The sequence below is a fragment of the Pinus tabuliformis genome, chromosome 8, assembly GCF_031772625.1.
Source record: "Pinus tabuliformis cultivar Carrire ecotype Pingquan chromosome 8, CPIR1, whole genome shotgun sequence".
In the NCBI taxonomy this organism is placed as follows: Eukaryota; Viridiplantae; Streptophyta; class Pinopsida; order Pinales; family Pinaceae; genus Pinus; species Pinus tabuliformis.
Genome location: NC_142294.1, coordinates 305,341,950 through 305,353,705, shown reverse-complemented (window position 1 = coordinate 305,353,705; position 11,756 = coordinate 305,341,950).

Here is an 11,756-nt window from a genome sequence, read left to right as displayed (position 1 = left end):
AACCATACATTCATTAATGGAAATGTGATAAGAGCCATACTTAAATATGAAATTAACCATGCTTATGACCAACATATAAACAGATAAATAAAAATGATAGAACAACCATTAAAGCCACATAATAACAAACACATTTAATCATCAAAAGAAAAAGGAACTTAGCTCTTATTAACCATACGCAAAAACCAACCAAGTCAGGGACTTCCACATACCACTTGACCATAGATTGGGCTAAACAAAATATTTCTTTTAGCCAATCACCCCTGTTCCATATTCCAAACATGGATGTGGGATCTCATGGGATAAAACCATACATAAACAACCAAGGGAATCCAGAGGCTAAACCACCTCCACCCTCACCATCCCGTGATCTCACCTAAACCTGTCTCGAGATCACAAAACCAAACTGAGCTTGGATGCCTCAAAATTCCTTCACCATCCCTTGAGGAATTTTATTGTCTCCACCCACCTGTTGAGGGCTTCCTAGAGAAAACCATCTCCACCCACAGCCCTTGGGATTTTCCTGAGACCACCTCACTTGGATCTAAAACCTTATGTAAATCCAAATCTCAATTAAGAAAGAATCCCATCACACCACGGTTATCAGAAATGGAAAGGCAAGGTTAAAAACACTGTCAAAACCCAGAAAAATACATTCCACCAACAACAAAGAAACCAAAATACAAACATGCATATGCCATGCATGCCAAGACCAAATAGGAAATCATACATGCAATCTGTTACTGCAAGTATTCCCGCTGAAGCTGCCTGATCCAACCTTTCCTTGCTTGATCCTTGCTTCCTTTGCATTCCTTTTCCTTCTTTTTCTTTCATATTCCTTCCTTTGCTTGCTTGCTTCTCCTTCTCCTCTTGGTGCTCTTCTTCTCTCTGATACTGACTCCAAAATTGAACTGACCAAAATATTAAAAAGACAAAAAGCTACCAACTGATGCTCTGATGTCTTTTTATTCTTGATGCCTCTAATTTCTTCATTTTCCCATTATTTTCCTTCAGTTTCCTCCTCACATGCAACCTGTGACCTTTCACCTCCCCTTTCTCCCATTTTCCATTGTTTTCATAAATAAAATACCAACTAATGCCTATTTTCCTTTTCAAATACTTTTCCATTTCCTTTGCCAATTTCCCCTTAGCCACAAACACAACAAGTGATGCCCACTAGGATAATTTTCCCAATATTTAGCTTGGAATAAGTGTCCCATGACCTTGCTCTTATTTTTCTTTATTAACTTTCATTCATGAACTTTTAACCCGGGGCTGTTACAAATTATATGCATCAATGGTACTAATTAATTGTTTGCTAAGACACATGTAGTTTTGGTAGTGGAGTCTCAACTAAACCCTATCTATCTATGCAACAATCCTATCTTTCTTCTATAAATGTTGTAGAGCATATGGATACTTGAAAACCCACTCCTAAAGATGATCGACTGCTCTATTTTCTACCTTCAGGAGTTTCACCACTTCTTGTGCCTTCTTCTGTATGCCAACAAGAGGAGACACCACTTGTTGTAGAAGAATCATCTCATCGTATAATCACGCCATCATGTCCTCTATTGGCCTGAGTTCTTCTTGCATGGTTGAATTCCATTCGATGGTGCTGAAGCTTTGTGATGACAATCGTTGACTCTTTGCTGCTATATGTTCCACTTGTTGCTTCAGCAAAGCAAGTTCTCTTCTCAACCTGACATTCTCATTCAACAAGTACTCAAAATTATCCTATGCCGCTGTAGTGAATGCAACATTTGTTGACATAATAGTTTTAGGATTCCTTTTGGTGTAGGAGGTTATCACCTTCTCTGTAGCAGTTGAGATTGGATTTTGAGGATCCTTTGGGAAGTATCTATGCCTCTACTGCATGATCCTCTTCTTAAGCGGATCAAATTTTACACTGTATACATCCATGACTTTGTCGGCTAGTGAAGGTGTGATCCCCATTTCCCCGAATGAAATATGATCACGTATTAGGGGAGGTTCCTTTGGAGTGCTTGGTTCATCATCCATGGGTTGGATGGTATCTTCTTCCTCTGACATTTCTTCTTCAATGTCTTGAGTAAATTTCTCTTGTTCTAGTCTTCGTGTTGCTTCCTCCTCCCAAGACTGCCTTTGTTCTTCTTCTTCCATCCTTCTCCTCTCTTCTTCTTCTTCTTGTTGCTTCTAGAGAAACTAATCCTTCTTCCTCTTATCCTCTTCTTCTTTTGTTTCTCTCCTCTCTAGCTTTAGTTGAATAGCTCCTGTGTTTAAAGGATTTAATTTCCATTTCTGGTTTTTCTCGCTTGTCGAGTCATACCTAATCATTTTCTTAGGAGCTACTTTCCTTACTTCAGGGGTTATCTATTTCTCCTCCTATACCTGCAAGTATTGATCCCATGGATTGTGGGGTGAGATGGTTTCTATCCATATATGTGCTTTCATGTTTTCATTATACAAGTTCTTTATCTTCTCATCTTTTTCTATGGACATCGATGAGTACCCTGTATTATGATCGATCCTTTCATAGTGTTGCTTGAACACTAACCTGGGATCATATCCATGAAAGTATTTAGTGGAAAAGTGCAGGCGGTCCAACTCCTGTATCTCTGTTGTTGTCACTTTGTGTCTCTTTAACTCATATAATCTGAACGTCAATGGAAATATGGGCCAAGGGGCTTTCTTCCTCCTATGAATAATTCCTAACAATCCCTAATCCAGCTGATTCACTACTTCTTGCATGAGCACCTTGTTGATCACATATCATGGCATAAGAGGAGGGGATATATGACAACTAAAAAATTTGATGTATCTTCCCTCAGGAGCTTCAAATCAGTCTGCGATATATCAAAGTGACTCCTTCACCTAATTGGTCATGCAAGGAGGATTGATCTCGAATATCATCTAAAACATCACTACAAAGGAGTGTTCAACCAATTTGTCATATATGCATTTGAAGCTTAATTATAATAACACTCTATAGTGGAAGTAAATCAGGAACTTCTCCTCAGGGGTTTAGTTCCAGTTCATTCCTGGGAACACATACTGTGTATAGATTCCATCTAAGAGAAATGAAGACATGTAGAATTCTGGGGCCTAGTTCACCCTCAAAGATGGTTTTTCCTATTCCACCTGATGCTGCAACTAATATGACAATATATTGTTAGAAAATTATATATTACGGAGCAATGGAACACATCAAATATTGCAGAAATATAAACATAGAAAAAGCATAAAACAAGAGAGACACAGATATACGTGGTTCACCCAGTTTGGGCTACGTCCATGGAGAAACAACCAGTCCTTCCTTTTATATTATCCAGCAAACTGAAGAGATACAACCTACAACAAATCCACTGTAACACCCTCTTTTCTCTCAATCTCCTCTCTCTTCCTCACTCAGAATACAGATCTGCATAGACGCAATACAATTCCCTCATATATAGTGAGGGGTTTCCTTCTAGGGCAAAAAACCCTAAATTAAACATAACTTCTACCATCAGATCATCCGCCTAATGAATGGCCCAAATTGACTAGAAATTACTAGACTTTTACAAGGCAATTTTACATCTATTTTTAGCTTCAGGGGCGCTGCCCCTGAACCCTCGCCAGGGAACCGCTAGCCCCCGGACCCCCTAGCTGGGGGGGATTAGCCCCCCCGGGACCCCCGTGGGGGGACAAGTCCCCCCCGCACCCCCCCGCATGGAGGGGTGTACAGTCTTCCTGGGGTATACATCCGGCTGAAACCTTTGAATATAGAAGATAATCAGGCTCCACACCCAACAATCTCCCACTTGGAGACTGATTATAGCAACTCCACTGCTGCTTCATTTGCTAGACAATAACTCCACTTTGGACCTATTTGTTTCTCATCTTCTTCATCATACTTGAAGACCAATTGAAATTGAGCAGATTCTCAGTTTCTCCTTGGTTACAACTTTTGTTAACATATCTGCAGGATTCTGGCTAGTGTGTATCTTTTCCAGCTTCAACTGTCCATCTTCCAATGTTGACCATATGAAATGGTACTTGAGCTATATATGTTTAGTCTTGGAATGAAATGCAGAGTTCTTTGCAAGATGTATGGCACTCTGGCTGTCACTGTATAACCTGCCCAACTCCTGCTTCTTGCCCAATTCATCCAGAAACCTTTGTAACCAAATCATTTCTTTACTAGCCTCTGTAGCAGCAACATACTCTGCTTCTGTTGTTGAAAGTGCAACAACACTTTGGATTTTTGAAACCCAACTGACAGCTGTTCCACCTACAGTAAACACATACTCTATTATGCTCCTCCTGTTATCTCTATCACCTGCCATATTTGCATCAACATATCCATGTAGAGCAATGTTTGAACCACCAAAGCATAATCCTTGATTCGTGGTTCCTCTCAAATACTTGAGAATCCACTTCACTGCTATCCAATGTTCTTTTCCTGGATTGTTCATGTACTTGCTTACAACTCCCACTGCATGTGCAATATCAGGCCTTGTGCAGACCATTGCATACATTAAGCTTCCAACTGCTGATGCATATGGAACTTTAGACATATGAGCCATTTCTTCCTGAGTCTTAGGACACGCCTCCTTACTTAATTTGAAATGGCTAGCCAAAGGTATACTAATTGGTTTTGCATTCTGCATATTAAACCTTTTCAACACCTTTTCTATGTACTCACTTTGAGACAATGTTAATTTGCGATTCTTCCTGTCTCTAGTTATTCTCATACCAAGGATTTGTTTTGCAGCACCCAAATCCTTCATTGCAAATGAGTTTGCCAATTTCCTTTTGAGCACATTTATTTCCTGCATGTTAGAACCTGCAACAAGCATGTCATCTACATACAATAACAATATAATATAGCTGCCATCATTTTGCCTTTTGAGATAAACACAATGATCAGAGTGACATCTAGTATAACCTTGTTCAGACATAAACCTGTGAAATTTTAGATACCATTGCCTTGGAGCCTGTTTTAAGCCATACAAGCTCTTCTTCAACCTGCACACTAGTTTCTCCTTCCCTTTTACCTCATATCCTTGTGGCTGCTGTATATATATCTCTTCCTCCAAATCCCCATGGAGAAAGGTTGTCTTTACATTTAACTGCTCAAGATGCAAATCTTCAGCTGCTACTAAACTTAAAATAGATCTGATTGAAGTCATTTTAACAACATGAGAAAATATTTCATCAAAATCAATACCTTTCTTCTGTGCAAACCCCTTCACCACAAGTCTAGCTTTGTACCTCTGTTTTCCTCCATCTTCTTCCTTCAGCCTGTAAACCCATTTATTCTGCAATGTTGTTTAACCTGCAGGCAACTTGACTAAGTCCCAAGTCTGGTTATGTGCTAAGGAGTCCATCTCTTCTTTCATGGCTTGCTCCCACTTCTTCCTGGTTTCTACCTGCACTGCTTCTTCATAACATTCTGGTTCACCAAAATCGGTCAACAATACATAATATAATGAAGGACAGTATCGTTCATAGGGTCTACTTATCCTGGTAGATCTTCTAACACCACTTTCGGGTGTTTGAAGTGCTTGCTGCTGTTGTGGTTGTTGTTCTAGCTATTGATCATTATGATTTTCAAGCACCATCACTTTTCCTGTGATATCGTCAAGCACTGTGTATTCTTTGTTTTCTTTTTCTTGTTTCTTTTCCTGCAACTGATTCTTATACAAGACCTTTTCATTGAATATTACATCTCTGCTCCTAATGATTTTGTGATTTTCATAATCATATAAGCGATAACCAAAATCATTAACACCATATCCAATAAAGGTACATTTCTTTGATTTTGCCTCAAGCTTTGTTCTATTTTCTTTGTTAATGTGGACAAAGGCTTCAATCCAAAAGTCTTTAAAAATGAGTAGTTTACCTTTTTACCTGTCCATGCCTCCTTTGGAATACCACCATCCAAGGAACTTGAAGGCCCTTTGTTTATTAGATAAACAGTAGTATCTACAGCATCTGCCCAAAATTGTAAAGGAAATCCTGCATGCAATCTCATGCGCCTTGCACGCTCCATGATTGTCCTGTTCATCCTTTCTGACACACCATTTTCTTGTGGTGTTCCTGGAATTGTATTCTCTCTGCGAATTCCATTCTCTGAACAGTATCTATCAAACTCTTTGCTGCAATATTCACCTCCATTATTTGATCTGAGACACTTCAACCTTTTCCCTGTCTCATTTTCAACCAAAGCTTTCCATTTCTTGAAAGTATCAAATACATCAGATTTATTTCGAATACAATAAATCCAGGTTTTCTGGTTGCATCATCAATAAAAGTAACACAATAATGAGAGCCACCAAGAGATGATACCTGAACAGGTCCCCATACATCTATATGCACAAGCTCTAATTTTTCACTCTTCTTTTCTTTCCCAACTCTAAGGAATCTGACTCTCTTCTATTTTCCATAAACACAATTCTCACAGAATTTTAAATCAACATGCTTCAAACCTGGTAACAAATTTCTTGAGTGAGGAATCTGTATCCCCTTCTCACTCATGTGCCTGAGCCTATGATTCCACAATGTTGTATCTTCTCCTGTAGAGGTTAAAGAATTAACAGAATTAGAAATACCATTGCATAAATATAATATACCAACGTTTTCTCCTTTTGCTATTACCAGGGATCCTTTAGTGACCTTCCAGGTTTTATCTGTGAAAGTAGTTACGCAACCTTCACCTCCCAACTGCCCTATTAAAATCAGATTTTTCTTCAGATTTGGAACATGCCTTACCTTCTTCAATAGCCACTGATTTCCATTTTGTTGTTTCATGAAAACTATACCCATTCCAACGATTTTACAGGGTTTATCATCACCCAATCGAACTTGTCCAAAATCTCCTTGAACATAATCATGAAAATGTTTCTTATCAGGTGTGGCATGGGATGAGGCCCCTGAATCTATCTTTTCCACTGGAAAAATCGTAATCTTTCATTAAAAGTTGAAAAATTACATATTGTAGATGCATTGGCATATGCTGTATATTCTTCCATTGTATGTGGAAAGATGTGAAGCTGTTAAGTCTGATCAAAAAAGGCAAAAATGAACCATCACGCAGGATGTTCCTTGATTTATCTGTTAAAAATATGAAAAACATAATGCCACGCAGGGCATCATATATTGTCTGTTTCAGCTATGTATAGGAGTTCAAGAAAGTATCAAAAACAAATCTATATCTTATGGGCTGTCAGCCCTAGAGTAGTGTGTATCGATATATGGTCGATGATAGTACTGGTAAAAATCTGTGCCTCGCTGCTCCTCGATCAGCCACTCGCCTCTGGGAAGTGCCGTAGCCTCCTTGGAAAGTTGGTCGGCACTCCTGTTGTGTTCCCTGTAGATATGATGACAAGTGATGTCAATAAATTGAGCCTTGAGTATATGAATTTCATCCAAAATGGTTCTGAGAGTGTGTGTGTGGCATTCTGTATTATTGTTGAACCAATCAATGATAATCTTAGAGTCACCAAATATATGGATATGCATGCAGTTGTGCCCCAATGCAAAATGCAAGAGATGACGAAGAGAGATAATCTCAGCAAAATTGTTTGTGCCAGGTCCCAGCCCCAGTTTTGCTTTGTAGAAATGTTGATCATTGATGAATAATATAAAACCTCCCCCACAACCCTGCTGTTGTGCTGAGCCATCAAAGAAAGCCCATGGAGTGCTATGGTCAATTTGTGGAGGGTCACGCGGGCTTCTGTTCCTGGGCTGTGGCGGGTCAGGCAGCGCGTTATATGCAACAATAATGAGAGAAATAATGTGCGGCCAGATAGCTGGTTTGTCATCAAAGATCATACGATTCCGGGCTAACCATATGTACCAGCATGTAATAATAGGCAAGCTTTGAAGTTTTGAATTTTTATGGTTGTAAAACCAAGATTCCCATGAATGAATAATATCGTCACCCTCCCATTTGCCTGTATGCTGGATAGCATTTGATATGGCTTGCCAAATTGCAGTTATAGAGGGACAGTTTAAGAACAAATGTGTGTAGGATTTAGATGATTGTTTGCAGAAGGTGCACCAGGTTGGACCGTATACAGCGTGGCGCATAAGATATTCCCTCGTGGGGACAACTCCTTTTAGTATGCACCAAAAAAATAATTTCTGCCTGGGGGGAGTAGTGAGTTTCCATACAGTATGCCACCAAAAGGAGATCGTGTCCGGGACTTTATGCGATATCAGTGTAAGGTAACCCGACTTTGGGGTGTATACACCATTTCCTGTGTGGTACCAAATGAGTTCATCCTGTCCCTGTTTGATCCTTATATGTGATTCTGCTAAGGCATTGATATATTCCAGCCATTCCTGATGCCAAACAGGTGGAAGATTGATTTGATTAGCTGTTTTCCAGCGCTGTTCAAAAATGGAGGAGTTTTGTGGATCAGCAATGTCTGCCAGAACTCTTATCTCCTGTGAGTGGAGATGCTGTATGAGGGCATCAGGTAATATATGTCTGCCTCCACAACCAGACCAGGGGTCCATGCCAATACGAGCTAAGGTTCCATCATTGACCCTCCAGACCAGATTGTCCCTGATGAGAGGCAGAGAGTATAGGAGAGCTTTCCAAACAGAGAATATGCCTATTTTTGGCCAGGTGGGGAGACGAACCCAATCCAGGATATTTTGCGGCCAAATGTATTTGTTGTATGAGATGTTGGTCCATAGATTGTTACCAGTGAGAAGAGTCCACCCCATTTTTGCAGCGAGAGCTTGGGCAAAATAAGGGAGATCTTTTAGCCCCCATCCTCCCCATTTTTTGGGAGTGGCGATCTTCTTCCATCCGACCCAAGCAAATATGTGTTTTTCCTGATTCCCATTCCATAGGTACCTGTTGCAAATTTGATGTAGCCTCGCCAAGATGCTTCTCGGAATCCAGGCTAAAGCCATCCAGAACACTGGGGTAGCCTCTAGTACAGCTTTTACCAGGACGAGCCTGCCAGCTCTGGAGAGGTATCGATGGCTCCAGATGTTAAGTCTCTTCTCCAATTTGGCCACTAACCAGATCCAGTCGGTGATCTTAGAGCTGACGGGCTTAATCCTAAATCCCAAATATTTTAGACCATGATCTAATGGGAGGATGGTATATGGAAAAAACTGTTGTGCCAGGTGAGATTCATGGATGGAGGTTCTGGATAAGATGATTGATGATTTGGAGTGATTTGCAAGAATACCAGTAGCGGATGAGAAAAGATTGATAATGTTAGAGAATGAGCGAGAGTCACGAATGCTGCCATCCAGGAAGATCATAACATCATCCACAAAGAGAAGGTGGGTAAGGAAGCATTCATCAGTAATCCTGAGACCACTAAATTCCCCATTTCTTTTAGCAGAATCGATAAGCCGACTCAAGGCATCCATGACGATCAAGAAGAGGAGGGGTGATAGTGGACATCCTTGTCTCAGTCCGTGTTCAGAGTGAAAAAAATGGGATGCAGAGCCATTTATCAAAACACTGAAAGTCAGGGTGGTAATACAGGCCATAATCCAGGAAATGAAATTTTGGGGGAACCCGAGATGTATAAGGATCATTTTGAGATAGAGCCAACTGACTCGGTCAAAAGCTTTGGCTAAGTCAATCTTGAGGATGATGGCCTTCTGGTGCTTGGTCCATATAGAATGAAGAGCTTCCTGAGCTGCACCAACAGCTTCATGGATCTGTCGATGTTCCAGGAAAGCAAATTGATGAGGAGCGATATGACGTGATAGAATAGGGCGGATGCGATTAGCAATGATTTTTGATATGATCTTGTATAGCACATTACAGAGGGAAATGGGACGGTAGTCATCAAAGGAGGAAGGAGAATCGGATTTGGGAATCAAGGAGATGAAGGTGGAGTTGATGGCATTGTACATGGATCCGGTCTCCCGACATTCCTCAATCACCCTCAATAAATCATAGCTAATAAGCTCGTAGAATGCAATGTAGAATTCAATGGACCATCCATCCGGCCCCGGGCTCCGGTCCTTCTTGAAGCATTTGATGGTGCTCTCTAGCTCTTCAGGAGAGACAGGATCAAAGAGATTTTCCACCTCTTCCTCATTTACGAATTTGGGAAAATGACCCGCTATATTGATGATCTCAGCAATGGAAGAGGCCTGGGGTTGCTTGTATAGATTTCTGAAATGGGAGGACCCCAACTGTGAGAGCTTTGGGAAAGTATCGGTAACATCTCCTTCAGGTGTAGGGAGACTCCATATAGTGTTATGAACCTTCCTACCCTTTGCAAAGTTATGAAAAAATCGGGTGTTTTCATCACCAGCTTTTAGCCATGTAGCTCTGCTCCGAAGACGGATGGATTCTTCCCTCTCCCTTAGGATTTTTTGTTTCTGTACTTCGAGCTCTACCAGGTGTACTTTGTCTACAGCAGTGATGAAGCCCAAACCTCTTTCATCAGTAAGGGAGGAGATTTCAGATTCAATGTGTATGAGCGCAGTATTATCCTGTTTGTTCTTTTCTCTGGCCCATTCTATTGACAGATGTTTTAGCTGTGATAGGTTCATGCAGAACCCTTTTGCCAGTGAGTCCACTCTATCAATAGGATTTTGTGACCAGAAGTCCTTGACCAGCTTGATGTAGGAGGGGTCCTGTAACCATCCGTGATTAAATTTTAAGGGAGCTTTTGGCTTTTTGTTTGGCCCCGATAGCTCCAGATAGATAGGATAATGATCCGAGATTCCTCCAGTTCCCACCCATTGATTGTATAAGTGAAGCTGTCGAAACATAGTGCCCTTCATAATGAATCTGTCCAATCTGCATGCCAGTGCAGCTTCTCCAATGCGTCTGTTCCTCTAGGTAGGAAGGGATTTGATCATGGGGACATCAATCAAGTCATGGCGCTCCAGAAGATCAATCATGAAACCAGTGATTGGGTCGATCTGCGTAGATGAACCCCAGGATTCACTGTATCCCAGGGAGAAATTTAGGTCTGCTCCAATGATAGTATTCTCTGTCGAGAGAATGTGTAGGCTCAGGAGGCGATTCCAAAAGGCTTCCCTTTGTTGGCAAGGACCATATATGTTTATAACCTTGAGCTTGGTACCCAGGTTTGCCGAGAAGAGGTCGAGACCGAGAAACCCGGGTCCCCCCATGTCCCATGTGCCTTGATAGATGCAGGGTTGTATCCAATTGCAAGGCCCCCCGAACGACCCGATGAGTCCAATGCCGTAAAGCGCCAACTAGGGGAAATGGAGGATAGGGCAGCCGAAATGGAGTAAGCAGGACCGAGGGTTTCCTGGAGGAGGATAATGTCAACAGACAATGTATCCATCATCCTTTTTAGGGCTAGTTTCTTGGAGGCACTAGCTAAGCCTCTGCAATTGAAGGATAGGCATTTCATGGGGGAAGGTTGCCACGGGTGTTCATAGCTCTAAGAACCCCAACAATTGTGGATTGTCGCCCAGAGGCAACCTCTGCACCCGCCTTCCTGATAGCCTTTGTAAGGTGAGATTTTCTACCACGAGCAGATAAAGGGATCAGGCTGGGTGATGTGGTACCCAACCCAGCAATCTTCAAGTGTGAGCCAATTGCGTGAGGGCGGGGATGAAGATTGTAATTATGATATGCACCCCCGGATGACGAAGGGGAAGAGAGAGGCGAAGTGACCATGTGAGTGGATGGAATGGAGGGGGCAATAACCGGAGAGGAGGGAAGAGTGCAGTGAGCCACAGACAGTGAGGGAGCGAGTGAGGATGCACCAGATGTGAAAATAGACAAAGAAGGGAAAAGAGATGTACCCGGAGTGAATGTAGAT